At 40.3% G+C, this 17112-nt stretch overlaps 1 protein-coding gene across 5 annotated transcripts in view; it reads right to left on the bottom strand.

Annotated features, from left to right (window-relative positions):
* Positions 1-17112, bottom strand: part of lpp (LIM domain containing preferred translocation partner in lipoma) — a 492132-nt gene that overhangs the window by 327418 nt on the left and 147602 nt on the right. The window contains exon 1 of one of the 5 annotated variants that reach the window (XM_060919816.1): positions 5510-5604. The exons of the other annotated variants lie outside the window; for them this stretch is intronic. The gene's annotated coding sequence lies outside the window, so the exon portion shown is untranslated. Of the gene's footprint in view, positions 1-5509; positions 5605-17112 lie in introns of those variants that run through there. 5 annotated transcript variants of the gene reach the window in all.

Here is a 17112-nt window from a genome sequence, read left to right as displayed (position 1 = left end):
GATTAATACTGGATGTGTACAGTGTACTGACGCCAAAAAATGACAGACTCAACACAGAGTTGCTTCAGCTCTAAACTCCAGCGTATTAGGTTCTGTTCTATACTCCGATGTAAAGTCTTAATCTTATTGTATGAAATATTGCTGGAAATGCAAAATGACCAGGAACTGTTGTTTTAATGTCTAGGTCACGTCGTGATGAACGTGCAAATCGTGCTGATGTTACAGATGTCAGTATGGGTGTAGAGTAATTAATATTTCACCACTTTATCAAATGAGGCCAAGAGCAAAAGCAATTAAGTTGATGTAGTTGACAAAACAAAACCACACCAAGAGAAGAAGTCATTGAACCAGTTCTCGGTCTTATTCATTCCAGCTTTTTGCTGATGGGCAAACCTTTCATTCCAAACTAAAGAATGTCATAGTCGCACACGAGTTAAAGAAAACCGTCATCGCATTCACTAGCAATAACGAGGCTGGACTTGTCGGATGGGTTTAATTATTGCAACCGACATCAACGGCAACACATCAGCTGCTCTCGCGTTTTATTTTCAACAGATTGATATCTCTTGAAAACCTAATGGTGGAGATTTGCCTACTGAATTGATTCATCCGGCCCTCTGTCCTGGATTACAGATAACTGATTCAAACTGTATTATGACGCTATCTGACAAAGCGATGCTCTGTGGCTAGATTCCTACAGTTGGGGACACAATCACACACACACAGACACACACACACACACCTTTGATAAGATAAGCAATTGACTGTTTTTTAGCCTATCAGGCGTGATTAATTTGTGGCATTTATCAGCTTTTTATTCAGCAGGCAGAAGACGACGGAGGGTCAGTGGAGGTCACTGATCATCCCCAAGGCACACGCATTCCACATCCACAAAGATAATTAGGATAAGAGGCAAGACTAACAAAACTGCAGCTAATCAAATGACAAGGCTATGGCTGATTTGTTTTCCAAATGAGGAGGCTGTTTGAGGACACTCCAGCCGTTTGATAGGCATTACGAACGCGATTAAAACAAATGCAGTGTTAATGCAGGAACGAGCTCGATCCGCTCTCCATCAGAGACGGCGCGATGGAAGCGCTCGCTGTGCAAATTGAGATGAAAACACACCATAGCGGTGTTTAGCATATCACCTGCTGAGCACCTCTGTACCACACTTTGATGGTTTTTGAAACGAAGAACAAAAGAAATGCTGCACACCGTGTTGTATTTTTGCAGGGCGTGACCCGTAAAACAGACCTGAGGCTTTGGCTCTCGCCTGTGTTACCGGTAAAACCATGAAAAACTTTCCACAGTTTATCACAATGTTTTATCTGCGCTCTTTTGAGACTCGGCTCTCCCATGATGGAGACACGATGGAAAACTGTAAATATAAACAGAGACGTTTAATAGTTAGTGACAGCTCCACGTTGACATGGGGCCAAATCAAATAGAATTGGACGGCTTGCATCAACTGAGATATTTGATCCATAAGGGCGTGAACGGTTTGGGGTGGTTTCTCCAGAGCCCATCCGAACCTCTGCTGAGCGTGCGTGTTAATAATTGACAGCAATCAGTCTTTCATGCCTTCACTGATCAGCTGTTTTCTTTGCCAGACCCGGAGGAGATCCTGTGCCTGTAAACAGTACACTCGCACATGGGAGATTGGACACGTGGAAAAAGCCAATAACACGCTCATGGCCCATTTTCAGGGCAATTGATAGTTAATTGGTGCATAAAAACTGAACTTTACCATCAGAAGTTGTTTGCAGGAAAAATGTATCAGAATTCTAGATCAGACACATCCATGGCTATGATGCACGGATTCATTTTATAGCAAAAACTAAACGCAGAACAACTCGGGAAGTGTTCGTTTTCAATTCAGCAGAACTAAGCTTATGGTAAACAAGCACAGATGACCTTGAAGACAGCGGACCAGAAACAACTTTTCACAGAGGTATACAGTATAAGCAGAGTGAAATTTATCTGGGGGGGGGAGATTTGATAGTTATCTACAGGATCTTATGCTTGGCAAGATCCAGGCTGAGTTTTGATCGGTACAGATTTATAAACATGGTACCATAAAAACAAAATCAGCCAAAAACCTAGTGAAGCAGCTCGTGAGTGATCCCAAACATACAACCCCAATTCCCCAAAAAAAGTTGGGACTTTGTATAAAACACAAATAAACAGAATGTGAACATTTGCAAAATCATGGAAACCCTGTAATTCATTAAAAATAGTACAAAGACCGCATATCAAATGTTGAAACTGAGAAATTTTATTGTTTTTTGAAAAACATGCGTTCGTTTTGAATTTGACGTCAGCAACACATTTCAGGAAAGTTGACATGGGGCAACAAAAGACTGAAAAAGTTGTGTAATGCTAAACAAAACTAATTAGGTTAAAATTGGCAACAGGTCAGTAACATGATTGGGTATAAAAAGAGCATCCCAGAGAGGCGGAGTCTCTCATGCCCCTTTTCCACCAAAGCAGTTCCAGGGCTGGTTCGGGGCCAGTGCTTAGTTTGGAACCGGGTTTTCTGTTTCCACTGACAAAGAACTGGCTCTGGGGCCAGAAAAAACGGTTCCAGGCTAGCACCAACTCTCTGCTGGGCCACAGGAAAGAACCGCTTACGTCAGCAGGGGGGCGGAGTTGTTAAGACCAACAACAATAACAAGACCGCGAAAGATCGCCACTTTTAAGTGACGAGAAGCAGCAGCTGTACAAACGCGAAGTCATCCATTATTATTATTGTTGTTGTTGCTGCTGCTGCTTCTTCCGTGTTGTTTTTGCTTCAATATTCGCGCCAAGGTTTATGCAAACGTAGCGACGTAACTGACATATACAGCGACGTAACTGACGTATACAGCGACGTAATGACGTGGCTTCCCTTAGCACCGTGAGCTATGGAAAAGCAAACTGGTTCTCAGCTGGCTCGCAAGTTGAACGAGTTGTGAACCAGCACCAGCACTGGCCCCGAACCAGCCCTGGAACTGATTTGGTGGAAAAGGGGTATCAGAAGTAAAGATGGGGAGGGGTTCACTGATCTGTGAAAGACTGCGTGGGCAAACAGTGCAACAGTTTAAGAAGAACATTCCTCAATGTAAACTTGCAAAGAATTTGGGGATCACATCATCTGTGGTACATAATATCATTAAAAGATTCAGAGAATCTGGAGAAATCTCTGTATGCAAGAGACAAGGCTGAAAACTGACGTTGGATGCCTGTGATCTTCAGGCCCTCAGGTGACACTGCATTAAAAGCAGACACGTGTCTGCAGTGAAACTCACTGTATGGGCTCAGGACCACTTCAGAAAACCATCATCTGTGAAAACAGTTCATTACTGCATCCACAAATGCAAGTTAAAATCAGAGATACAGTGGAGGAAATAATTATTTGATGCCTTGCTGATTTTGTAAGTTTGCCCACTGGCAAAGATATGGACAGTCTATAATTTTAAGGGTAGGTTTATTTTAACAGTGAGAGATAGAATATCAAAAAGAAAATCCAGAAAATCACATTTTATAAAATATATAAATTGATTTGCATTTCATTGAGTGAAATAAGTATTTGATCCCCTACCAACCATTAAGAGTTCTGGCTCCCACAGACCAGTTAGACACTCCTAATCAACTCGTTACCTGCCTTAAAGACAACTGTCTTAAATTGACACCTGTATAAAAGACACCTGTCCACAGAAAAATGAATGAATGAATGAATGAATGAATGAATGAATCAATCAATCAATCAATCAATCAGACTCCAACCTCTCCAACATGGGCAAGACCAAAGAGCTGTCTAAGGATGTCAGGGACAAGATTGTAGAGCTGCACAAGGCTAGACTGGGCTACAAAACCATAAGCAAGAAGCTGGGTGAGAAGGAGACAACTGTTGGTGCAATAGTTCAAAAATGGAAGAAATACAAAATGACCATCAATCGACCTCGGTCTGGGGCCCCACGCAAAATCTCACCTCATGGGGTATCAATGATCATGAGAAAGGTGAGAGATCAGCCTAGAACTACACAGGAGGAGCTTGTTAATGATCTTAGGGAAGCTGGGACCACAGTCACCAAGAAAACCATTGGTAACACTTCCTTCTTTCTGCAAAACAATGCCAAACTGCATGGCTCTGTAGTAAGAGAGTCCGGGTGCTAAACTGGCCTGCCTGCAGTCCAGACTTGTCTCCCATTTAAAACATTTGGGGCGTTATGAAGCGCAAAATACGACAAAGCAGACTCTGAACTGTTGAGCAACTGAAATTGTACATCAGGCAAGACTGGGACAACATTTCTCTTTCAAAACTACAGCAATTGGTCTCCTCAGTTCCCAAACATTTACAGAGTGTTGTTAAAAATAGAGGTGATGCAACACCATGGTAAACATGTCCCTGTCCCAACTTTTCTGAAATGTGTTGCTGACATCAAATTCAAAATGAGCACATCTTTCAAAAAACAATAAAATTTCTCAGTTTCAACATTTGATATGTTGTATTTGTACTTTTTCAGTGCAATATAGGGTTTCCATGATTTGCAAATTATCATATTGTATTTTTATTTACAGTTTTCACAGCATCCCGACTTGTTTTTTTTTTAAACTGGGGTTGTACTACAGTACTCATTTCTCAATTCTCATTAACATGATGTTGAATGTCTCTGAAAAACGGTGACTGTGAAAAGCAGCTCTTGCTGTCATTGTTAGGAGCCAACAGTGAAACCTGGCTGTTCTCCATTACATGTTGTTCTATTAAATGCTATTGTACCGTAACTGCATGAGCAATGACCCCCTGTGACATAGAAGCAACACTCCTCCTCGATCTTTTCATAAGAATAAACAAAACATGTCATCAACCAAGAAATCGGCAGCAGAAATCACTTGGCACATCACAAATATTTCTATATAAACACACTTATTGTGTATGAGGGTGGAATCTTCCAGTTTCACACACAGTATTTACAGTCAAGCATGATTACTCTTACATTATTAATGTTCCTTGAATCCAGTAAATTGTGCACATATTCTAAAACTACAACAGCCAATTATTCCATCTGTACATACTGTAACAGCAGATATTATATATACACACACTTCATTTCTACAAGGGTTTTTTTTTTTTTTACACATCATGCTAATTTTGCTTATAACAATGTGTGTCAATGCCTTGGAGAGCTGATACCTTAACTATTAAAATAAACGATGATTCATAACTGCATGGGTCTGACTCATCATTTTTACTTCCATCAGGCGGAACAGAGTCTAAAAGGCCAAATTAATACCATCACAATTAAACCTCAGCACACACGAAATTCATCATCTCTAGCAAACCCTTTCCCATACTTCGCATGCAATTTTTTTTTTTTAATATAAATAGTGTGGAACCCAGCATGAAATCAGAAAGCCCTTTTAGAAATCAGGCCTCATCGTGGTGGAGAAAGAACATAAAGTGTGTAATTAAAACATTCAGGACCTGGGGGTTGTAAGAAATAAATGCATTAGAAAATGCCCCAACCTGTCACTGGCCTCAATCGGGCTCCTGCTGCTTTTTCACCGAGAGGATTAAAAACGCACGATCCTGCTGTTTAAACTGCTCTTGAGCACGTACAGGACTATGCAAACGTCCGAGGCACCTTAATTTTTCTGAAAATAAAAGTTGAGATGTTTATTTTATGACTTGGCATCACCGAGTCGGTATAAACATTAGATTTCTCAACATTACTTCCATTCCGCCAAAAAAAAAAAGAAACAGGAAAACACATTTGTATGTCAAGAGTAACATATTACATAGTAGGAAACACTTCAGACAAGAAAAAAAAAAAAACATAATGAAGCCTTTTTTTTCCTGCAAAAAAGAAGCAAGTGTGACAGTCAACGTTTCTAGAAAAACTGTAGCAGGTTCTCCAAGATGTTCAGCCTTATGAAACGGCACTTACGTAAACAGCCACTGCAATAAGACTCGGGTGACACACACCCTGCTCCAGTTCTCATTGTTTTCATGACTGACATTGATGTAGCAACTACACAATGGTACTCCGTACTCGATGCCTGCTGTTCATTTGCTCCATACTGCACGTGCCGACATGGTTCCACAGATTCAGATCAGTACTAAACCTACCACATCTGAATTACTTTGTCTTCACACAGCACTACGAACTGTATATTATACACTTGTTGACCTTTTCTTATTATTACTTCCACCAACGTTGTTGGAGAAGGCTGTTTATTTGTTTGTCTGTTCCCAATGTAACTCAAAAAGTAGTGAACAACTGTTGATGAAATTTGGAGGAAAGGTGGGCCATAGGCCAAGGAACAACTGATTAGATTTTGATGCAAATCTGGATATGTAATCCAGATAGTTATGTGGAGCCAGGATTTTGTTTGTCTGTTCCCAATATAACTTAAAAAGTAGCAGAGGTGAACAAAATACCCAACTTCATTACTGAAGTCAAAGTACAGATCCCACTGATCAAATGTTACTCTGATACAAGTGAAAGTTGTACAGTCAAATTTTTACTTAAGTACTTGCTTTTAAAAATACTTAAGCATTAAAAGTACATTTTCTGGTCAACGCATTGTTGTATTATTGCCACAACGCTTACAAAACCTAATGCTGTTACCAAAGACAGAAATGTGAATTCACAAAATGAACGCATGCTGTGCCATCATGGTGGTTTAACGTTAAGCTAGCTAGTCAGTGAAACTCCACCTGACATGCTAGCAAACTCTTTTCAAACTCTAAATCATATTGGGTAGCTAACGCTACTAGAAAATTTCTACATTCTGTTTATTTGGCAAGATTATGCTAAAACATTTCTGAAAGCACTTCAGATAACATTCATGTTAGCATAATTCCATTTTTACATGCTAACAGTGTCCAAGTTAACTAGCTATGTGTTAACGTTAGCCGTGGACAAGGCGATGGCAACTTGGTGCGCAAATCCATAGAAAGTCATTTAACTAACCAGACTGCATGGCTATTGCAATGTTCTCCCTAGCTCTAAAAGCACAGACAACATCGTTGCAAGCTTTCTTTTGGAATAAAACATTTACAGACCTCAATATGCTCCCGCAGGTTGGACAGTGAGTTTTTGTAGGCCGTGATGTGGTTCGTTTTCGGCAAACAAAGCAAACATTTAAAACAAAATGAATCTTTAATCCTTTCAGAAAACCGAAACATGGCTTCTAGGTATGGCCATGGGTGCGTGTGCATTCCCCAGAAGAACCGAATCCTTCCATTCTGCCATTCAACTGATCGTGTTAAATAATGTTGCTGAGAAATAATTGATCTTGATTTTATAGTCTGCGGACGTGACGTACCCTAGTGATTACTGATCGGCTGTCTCAGCATCCCCTGCGAAAAAAACCAATCACGGTTTAGAAAAGAAAAGAAAAAACATCCACTTTCAAAGCTGCTTCCTAGTAACGAGGACCTTGACACAAATGTAGTGGAGTGAAAAGTATGATATTTGCCTTTCAAATGTAGTGAAGTTAGTCATAAGTTTCCAAAAAAAGTATAGATACTCAAAAAGTGTACTCAAGTAGAGTACTCAAGTAAATGTACTTCGTTACAGTCCAGCTCTGAAAAGTAGTGAACAGATTTTGATGAAACTTTGAGGAAAGGTGAGCCATGGGCCAAGGAACAATTGAGAAGGTTTTGATGCAAATCCAGATATGCGGCTTGGCGGAGGTATACACTCTACCAAGAACCCTTTTAGAGTTTAGTATTATATATTGCATTTGTATTTTATATGTGGCATTATGATTTAACTGTCTGCTAGCCAGATTGCTGCTCAAGTAAATTTCCTGTGCAATAACAATAAACAAAATTCCTGTGCAATAACAATAAACAGAATCTTGTCATATCTTAAACTTAACTTGTACTTCAGGACTAATGATGCATTTTAGCGGGAAGGGCTCTTACACCAAATACTGACTTTGTTTCATTTATTGTGGTTTACTGGACTAAGGGATTAATGTGCAAACTCTATACCAAAGTGGGAAGATGGCGCAATTGCTTAGGGAATTTGATGAGTACCAGCTAGACCAGGGGTGGGCAATTATTTTTTCCATGGGGCCACATGAGAAACAGAAAATTTTGTGGAGGGCCGGACCAAAAGGCTGAACTAAATTCTGCATAATATTAATTGTATTTCTTTATATAAAGCAATAAATAACATTGTTTTTGCAAGCTGCTAAGACTGGTAAGAGTATGGAAAAAACAAGGTTGCCTTACAAAAAATGTCATTTATTCAATCAAATTCCCCAAAACAATAGTTAACAAAATGTGAACATTTGTACCATTTTTTTTCAGTCACATTCACCCCAAAACACAATAAAGACATCACAATATTGTCTTTCTACTCCAAATATCAAGCAAGATACATCATATTATAACAATGCCCACATTTGTAGTTTAATCATCTCATTTGGTGTTTTTTGCTGGAGATCGGCTCGGGCTCCGGCGCCTGCTGGTGATGTCACACTATGTGATTGGCTGGACCATTTGAAGGATGACGTACAAGTTTGTGGTTGGTCTGGACAAATTAGGGAAGTAGTTATCGCGGGATTAGGTTTCGTGGGATTTCATGTCATGTTCATGTCGCGCGCATTGCGTTTTTATTGAACACAACTTCAAAATAAAAGCAATGCATATTCAGTCCATGCATGAGGTAAAATTAGAAAATATGTTTATTTTGTAACCTTACGCGGGCCGGTCAGAATGAACCAAAGGGCCGGATGCGGCCCGCGGGCCGTAAAATGCCCAGGCCTGAGCTAAACATTCTGGGAGTCAGTGAGATGAGGTGGACAGGCAGTGGGAAGTTATGCAACAATGGCAGGACCATACTCTATTCAGGTCACGAAGATCAACACTGCCGTGGAGTCGGCATGGTGCTGGACAGAGAGGCCTCTAGCACGCTCGTTGGATGGAAACCAGTTAGCAATCGCATAATTACAGCGCGTTTTCAGTCAAGCCATGTGAAGACAACCATCATCCAAGTATATGCTCCAGCGAAACTGATGATGATGATGAGGATGAGAAAGACGGATTCTGCGAACAGCTGCAAGACACCTTCAACAACATTCCCAGCCATGACTTGAAGATCCTTATAGATCTTCTAGGGGATTGACTGATTGATTGATTATTTATTGTAGAAAATGTTTAATTTCAGTCTTTTCAAAGGGATCTTTGCTTTACCGCATGTCTTTCAATCTGCCTGTGACTTTTTTTTTACAACACTGTATACAGTAAAGAATAAATATTTTGGGTTGGATTATAAATTCATCCCATCTTCACATAAAACGTCTATTACTCCAGTTATCTAAAACGCCACGTTAATGTCAGATGTTTAGACTTTGCAAAAGGTGGTAAAGATCTAGTGATTTCATGACTGAAGCTATTCTACAAAGTACAACTTATTTATCAGCATGCATCATTATTTGAGGATTGAAACAAATTAATGACTTCCAGAATAAGCAACCTTGTGGATGAAATCAGTTCAATCGCAAACTAAAGAGAAAATCATCTTTAGGAGTGTTTCATCTCTTATGCCACATTAAAGGAGGCAATATCATCTGAAGCCGAGCCATGCGAGACGTTCCAGCTGTGTAAGTGTGCATCTTCATAGCCATCGTGAGTGGCGTTAACTAGCATGCATTTAACTTGAAGGTGTTATCTCAGTAGGAACTGAACGCTTATCTGAAAGGAGGACCGTATGCGCTAGCGATGGATAAAACAGAGAGCCTAATTTCTTTATCTTTTGATCTGCCGTATTAACTTCTGAAATTATCATCAATATTGAAGGTCAAAATAATGGCAGGAGAAGTTCCTTGCTTGTCGCTCTTCACTACACCAATCATAGTGAGCATTGCCTTTTGACTTTGTTTGATTTTAATGATTTCAGCTTGACACCAACTGACAACTGGACATTTGTGATTTGAAGATACGTCTGTGCCACAGCTTTAGATAGAGTCTGTTCGAGCGTGGAAGGAGAGCGTAACTATGAAGCTGACAGCGACTGCAAGTGGGCAGGTCAACATATGCTTCCACAGACCATTTCTAATGCAAAGTAACCCCAAGCCAACCCTAACTGCCCAAACAAATTGAATGTAACCATGATTAGAAATCTGTTTGGCAGCTTGGCTTTGACGTTATTTAGAAAGTTAATCATACTTACAACCCAAGTGCTTCTAAAGTGCATTTATAAGCTTAATGTGAAATATATCTGCAGTTAGCCTGAAGCGTTTAGAAGAGTCAGTTCCACTTATGTTCACTTTCTGTCCTACACATTGGCGGGTCATGAGCCTCACAGTTGGCATTTGTAATAGGCAAAATACCAATATAAAAAAAAACCCACATTATTTGTATTTTCTATATTTATGTTTCAGTTTCCCGGTTCTAGAAGCTACTCCACAACATCAGCATTGCATTTTACAGCACAAATAAAACCAACTGAAATCCCAGATCAAATAAATGAAAACAAGAGTGCTCTGAGAGCATAATATCCCCCCCGTTGGCAACTACGCCACAACCCTGGTAAAATGCGAGTGAATTGAACAAAATTGCAATATGCGTATTACCGACATATAACAAAGAATCCTGTCAAGTTTCATAAAATTCCTCCAAAAATTGTGATAGTTGATTTCAGAAGGCGAGTACCCTTCCCAGGACAGATGGACGGATATCGCCACGACATAATCCCCCTTCGGGCCTTTCAGCCAGCGAGGGATAAAAATTGTGAGGGAAGTTGATTTCAGAAAGCCAGCACACCTTGATGAAATTGCCAAAGTACAAGTTTGTTAATAATCAAGGGCATAACTGTGGTAAAGTTTGCCCAAATTAAACAAAATTTCAATATGCATGTAACTGTCATAACAAAGCCTTCTGCCAAGTTTCGCAAAATTCCTCCACAAATTGTGAGAGGAGTTGATTTCAGAAGAACGTACACCCTCATGAAATTGTCAAAAGTACAAGTTATTTAAATCAAGGGTCAAAACTCTGGTAAAATTTTCACAAACGAAATTAAATCGCAATATGCGTATTACCATCATACAACAAGGCCTTTTGCCAAGCTTCGAGAAATTCATCCAAAAATTGTGAGAGGAGTTGATGTCAGAAGGCGAGCACACCTTCATGAAATTGTGAAAGTACAAGGTTGTTAATCAAGGGCCACAACTCTCGTAAAATGTGACCGAATTTAACGAAATTACAATATGCGTACGACCGACATATAACAATGCCTTTTGCCAAGTTTTGTGAAATTCCTCCAAAAATTGTGCGAGGAATTGATTTCAGAAGGAAAAACACACAATTATGAAATTGTCAAATTATAATTTTGTTAAATCAAGGGCTGTAACTCTGGTAAAATGTGACCGAATTAAACGAAATTACAATCTGCGTAGTACCGACATATGCCAAAGAATCCTGCCAAGTTTCGTGAAATTCCTCCAAAAATTGAGAGAGGAGTTGATTTCAGAAGGTGAGTACCCTTCCTGGGAGGGATAGACAGACGGATGGACATCGCTACGACATAATCCCCCTTCGGGCCTTTCGGCCAGCGGGGGATAACAGGCCCTGCATCAGTTACATTCAGCACTATACTAACAAAAATGAATGCAATTGTGTGTATGGATATATGAGACTACGAATGAAGGAAAACGGTGTAGGGGACTCAAAAAATAACCCAAATAAACTATATGGGCAAAAATTTGTGGACACCTGATCATCACACCTACATGTGCTCGTTGAACATCCTATTCCAGATGTATTCCCCCTTTGCTGCTATAATAAGCTCCGCTCATCTGGGAAGGCTTTCCACCAGATTTTGGAGCATGGCTGTGGGGATTTGCTGTGGCTCATGCAGCCACAAGAGCATTAAAGAGGTCAGGCACTGATGTAGGGTGAGGAGGCCTGGGCCCCAGTTCATTCCAGTTCATCCCAAAAAGTGTTCCATAGGGTTAAGGTGCAGGACACTCAAGTTTTTCCACACAAACCTTTTCAACCATGTCTTCATGGAGCTTGCTTTGTGCACAGGGGCATTGTCATGCTGGAACATGCTTGGGCCCCTTAGTTTCAGCAAAGGGAAATTGTAATGATGCAACAAACAAAGACATTCTAGAGGACTGTGTGCTTCCAACTTTAGATCAACGGTTTGGGAAAGACTCGCATATGGGTATGATGGGCAAGTGTTCACATACTTTTGGCCACCGTGTATATAAACATATTACTAAAATGCACAACTAAGATATTCACCATCATATCAATAAACCATGTACTGTAGATAAAAGTATGCAAAGAAAATAATATGCTATGCATCTCATTATGAATGAACTCTCATCAACAACACATTTTTTGATGTGCTTAAGTACTAACCAGTGGTTCACGGAAGGCCTTGGACTGGGAATAATGATATAATGATGTAATAATAATAATAAAAAAGCATAGTGCAGAGGTTCAAGGAAGAAACTGTGTTCAGTGTTGTCCTTGCAACATTTAAATTTTGTGCTGGAAAATGAAAGTTTGGAACTCTAAAATGTCTTTGTACTGACTCAATAAATGTTCATTCTGAGTTTGTTTTTTTTATTATTATTATGGTTACCTGCCTGAACTGATAATCACATCATCAGTTTTTCTTTGGCTAATCAGACACAAAGTACACCAGCGCACTTGCCGGAGCAGTTGGGGGTTAGGCGCCTTGCTCAAGGGCATGTCAGCCGGACTGGGTTCGAACCAGGGAATAGAACCAGCTGGGTCCAGGGAATCGAACCAGCAACCTTTTGGTCCAAAAGCTGTTTCTCTAACCATTACTCCATGGCTTTCCCCAAGTCCCTTGATAACGTAGAAGTCATAAAATAGAACTCTATAGCAAAGTTTATATGGAAAAAAAAAATAGGGTGCTTAAGACTTTTGCACAGTACTGTATATAGCTATGGAAAAAAATTAAGAGACCACGTTTAATGGTGAAAAATTAATCCCAATCAGCTCAAACAATTGTGATTATGTAATAATTATGTAAGGAAGCCGCGAGAGGCCCTTCATATAATCTTTTTTTATTCACCTTGTTATCCCGAGATAACGACATAATTAATTCAGGATCTCGAGAAAACAACACAATTAATTCGAGATCTTGAGAAAACAAAACCGTTATTTCGAGATCTCGAGAAAACAAAACCGTTATTTCGAGATCTTGAGAAAACAAAACAATTATTCCGAGATCTCGAGAAAACAAAACAATTATTTCATGATCTCAGCTGGATCACTGTATCTCCGCCGGTAGAGACGAAGCCGGTCAGTCTTCTGCGGAGGTGCCGCGGACTAATTTTGAAATGATCCCTTATTAAAAGACTTAATGCAATCTCTCCCTGTGTCAACCCCTGATCAAAATATTGCCTTATTAGGTGATCGATTATTCCAGACATTCTAATGGCCAAAGTTGCGTCTACACAGAATGAGAAATAGCCCCAAAGTCAGCATATCACAAGTCTCTTGGCACACCTGAATGAACCATTTCTCAGCTGTTTACTCGAGATCTCGGAATAATTGTTTTGTTTTCTCGAGATCTCAAAATAACGGTTTTGTTTTATCGAGATCTCGAAATAACGGTTTTGTTTTCTCGAGATCTCGAATTAGTTGTGTTGTTTTCTCAAGATCCTGAATTAATTATGTCGTTATCTCGGGATAACGGTTTTGTTTTCTCGAGATAGTTGTGTTGTTTTCTCGAGATCCTGAATTAATTATGTCATTATCTCGGGATAACAAGGTGAATAAAAAAAAAGGATTATATGAAGGGCCTCTCTCGGCTTCCGTAATTATGACAGGCCTATGTATAATAGTTTTGTACCAGTGTGTACTGCAACTGCTAGGTTTTCAAGCTCAATATTATTCCTATGTCCAGCAAACAGCTGGTCAGTTGTGAAAAAGCTGGTAACTACAATGCCCTCAGAATGACTGCTAACCAGCATTAACCAAGGCTGTAAACAGAATAAAAATAGCATGTAATATTTATCTGCTATTTATAAATTTAATAGTTAGAACTTGTGTCGTCAGTGTAGTCTCCTGAGATCTGATAAAGAATGATCACTCGGAGAGAAAAAAAATATATATATATCGGTCAATAACTTTCAGTCTGGCAGTAAGTGTGTCACATGGCCAGAGGCCTTCCATCTCCAATAAACTGAAGTGTTGTTTTTTGTTCCCCTCAAGCAGTAGCAGGAGGGGGCGTCTGGTAAACAGCTTGGTGGTTAATATCCGCTGAGAAAGCTGCCAGAGTGCATCATTACTCTAATCAAAACAGCTTCATTACAAGCAGCCACATTACCCTGCTATCAGTTTGTTTATGCCAGGCCAAGACCGTCATCTCCTAAAATAGTCTCGCTGGACTGGAGGATGATACTAAATCCAGCACTGAACACCATGAGAGGACTCGCAGCAATATGCTCATCCTCGCAAAAAGAGAGAGAGAGAGAGAGAGAGAGAGAGAACCAGAGTGAAAGGTAATGAGGAAGAGAGGAGTGGAGAGACTCATGCAAGCAACACATTTGTGGATCAGAAATATGTTGAGAAGAAAGTGCAGAGAAGTAGGGAGCATTATGAGGCAGAAAGGTGCACAGACCTTAGAAACAGTAGATGGAGATGACTGAATTTGAATTTGCACTGGTCTCAGAAAGAAAGATGTTGAATCTCAAATGTTAAAAACCCTTCACACCGCTGTCCTGCCAAACCGGCCATCCCGTTTACACAGACAGACATCGATTTCCAGCTCTGTTACTACCAATCATTCTGGCTCACAGGCAGAAAAAAAAAATTCACACCTTTCATACAGAACAGCAAGGTGGAACAAAAGTGCAACATCCCCGCCTTGAACAGGCTGGGTAAAAGGGGCTATTGAGTCAGCAATTTTCAGCTCAAAAACAAATCTGAGCCATCACAAAAATGCCCAAGTTGGATAACTAACTTTATTCTATCCACATTCACTGGATATGAGCAATCCGATTGGCTACTCTACTACTAGGATATCAGCTCATATACCGTGAGTAAAGAAAAACAAAATGACGGAACATGGTGCTGAACCAACTGAGGACGGAATAAAAACTCTACTCAAAAACAAAACTCCAAAAAATACAAAAAAAAAAAGGGCAACAAAATATGGAATGAAAGTATTTGATGGTAAGAGCGCATCTTTTTTTAATCTTTCAAGAATTATTATTATAGCATTTTTCACAAATTGCTACTGTCATTTTGCCGGTTTGTTTACATTCTAAGCGGAAATTATTTTGCCAGACGTTTTGTATGAAAGGTTGATCAAATTTGCAAAGAATAAAAATGCTCCGTTTCTCAAAAGCCAGTGAATGTGGATAGAATAAAACAGTTATTCCACTCAACATTGTCATACATGGCTTATAGCCGACTCGGCAGTGGCGGCTGGCCCATAGGGGGTGCTCGGGTGCCGCCCTCCCAGATGTCTCATCTCATCTTATTATCTGTAACCGCTTTATCCTGTTCTACAGGGTCGCAGGCAAGCTGGAGCCTATCCCAGCTGACTACAGGCGAAAGGCGGGGTACACCCTGGACAAGTCGCCAGGTCATCACAGGGCTGACACATAGACACAGACAACCATTCACACTCACATTCACACCTACGGTCAATTTAGAGTCACCAGTTAACCTAACCTGCATGTCTTTGGACTGTGGGGGAAACCGGAGCACCCGGAGGAAACCCACGCAGACACGGTGAGAACATGCAAACTCCGCACAGAAAGGCCCTCGCCGGCCACGGGGCTCGAACCCAGGACCTTCTTGCTGTGAGGCGACAGCGCTAACCACTACACCACCGTGCCGCCCCCTCCCAGATGTAGAGGGGAAAAAATGTATATTAAAAAAAAATTTATATATTTTTTTACAAATTTTATCATCAATGTCAGTTTTACTTAATAGTGTGTGCCTATATGCAATCTGAATTATTTAAACAACATTTCCACCAACTGACTCTCATTCAACAGTGAATTTCCACTGACAGACTCGGATCATTTCTCTTCTGGGGCGCTTTGACGAGCGCCCAAGAAGTTCAGTGAAATAGCCAATCGTGTATGGTTGCTAGGGAAAAATAATAAATATTTGGCCAAATCAGCATCACCGAATTTAATGGTTTTGGGGCGCTGGAAATTTCGCCCCTGCTACAGAAAATGTAGCTCTCTCTGTCTCTCTCTCTCTCTCTGGTTAGAGATGATGTTCAAAACTAGACTTTTGGTTCATACTGGACAATAATCAATCAATCACATCTCTCTTGTCATAGTTTGTATTCACAACAAGAGTGTCAACACTGTTTCACTCCCCCCTCTCTCTCTCGTTTCACAGAAATACACTTAGCTCAGAACACACACACACACACACACACACACACACACACACACACACACACACACACACCCACCTCATTTCATAGTCACTCTCTCACACAGAAATCTTACACCTCACCTTAGAATCAGACACACACTCACACACACCACCTCTCTCTCTCTTTTCATACAATCACTCAGTCCCACACTCGCCTTAGAAACCTTCCCCCCTCTCTCTCACTCATTCACACACACACACACACACACACACACACACACACACACACACACACACACACACACACACACACTCTCTCTCTCGCACACACACACACACACACAGTTGATTTGTATAGATTCAGCTGAAATCATACCCTTGCGGTAAACTTCTCTCAACAACTTGAGTATTGTATTTGATACCGTTCCTTTCCAAAGCATAAATGGAGCCTAATATAGCTGTAAATTGTTAATTTACTTTATCTGTGAAACTGCTGATTTTGAAAAGGAAATTAAATTATTATTGCGGAATTGTTGTCATTTTCTGACTGTTCATTTGAATGCTTATACTGGACTAGGCAGGGAACTCTATTGGCGCACACCAGCCCCACCAAGACTTTTTCCTCACCAGCCGCCACTGCGACTCGGCGCTACGTAACCATACCTGTCAACTTTGAGGTTTGAAAAAAAGGGATATTTCCCAGATTTTTAACTCAAAATAAAGGAAAATTTCGGAAAGTCATACCCTTCACCAAAAGTGGGTGTGTAGTTGAATGGGGGGCAATT

Source organism: Neoarius graeffei, chromosome 4 (assembly GCF_027579695.1).
Source record: "Neoarius graeffei isolate fNeoGra1 chromosome 4, fNeoGra1.pri, whole genome shotgun sequence".
NCBI lineage: Eukaryota > Metazoa > Chordata > Actinopteri > Siluriformes > Ariidae > Neoarius > Neoarius graeffei.
Note: the sequence above shows the minus strand (reverse complement) of the source record. Positions and strands in the feature narration are given on the sequence as shown.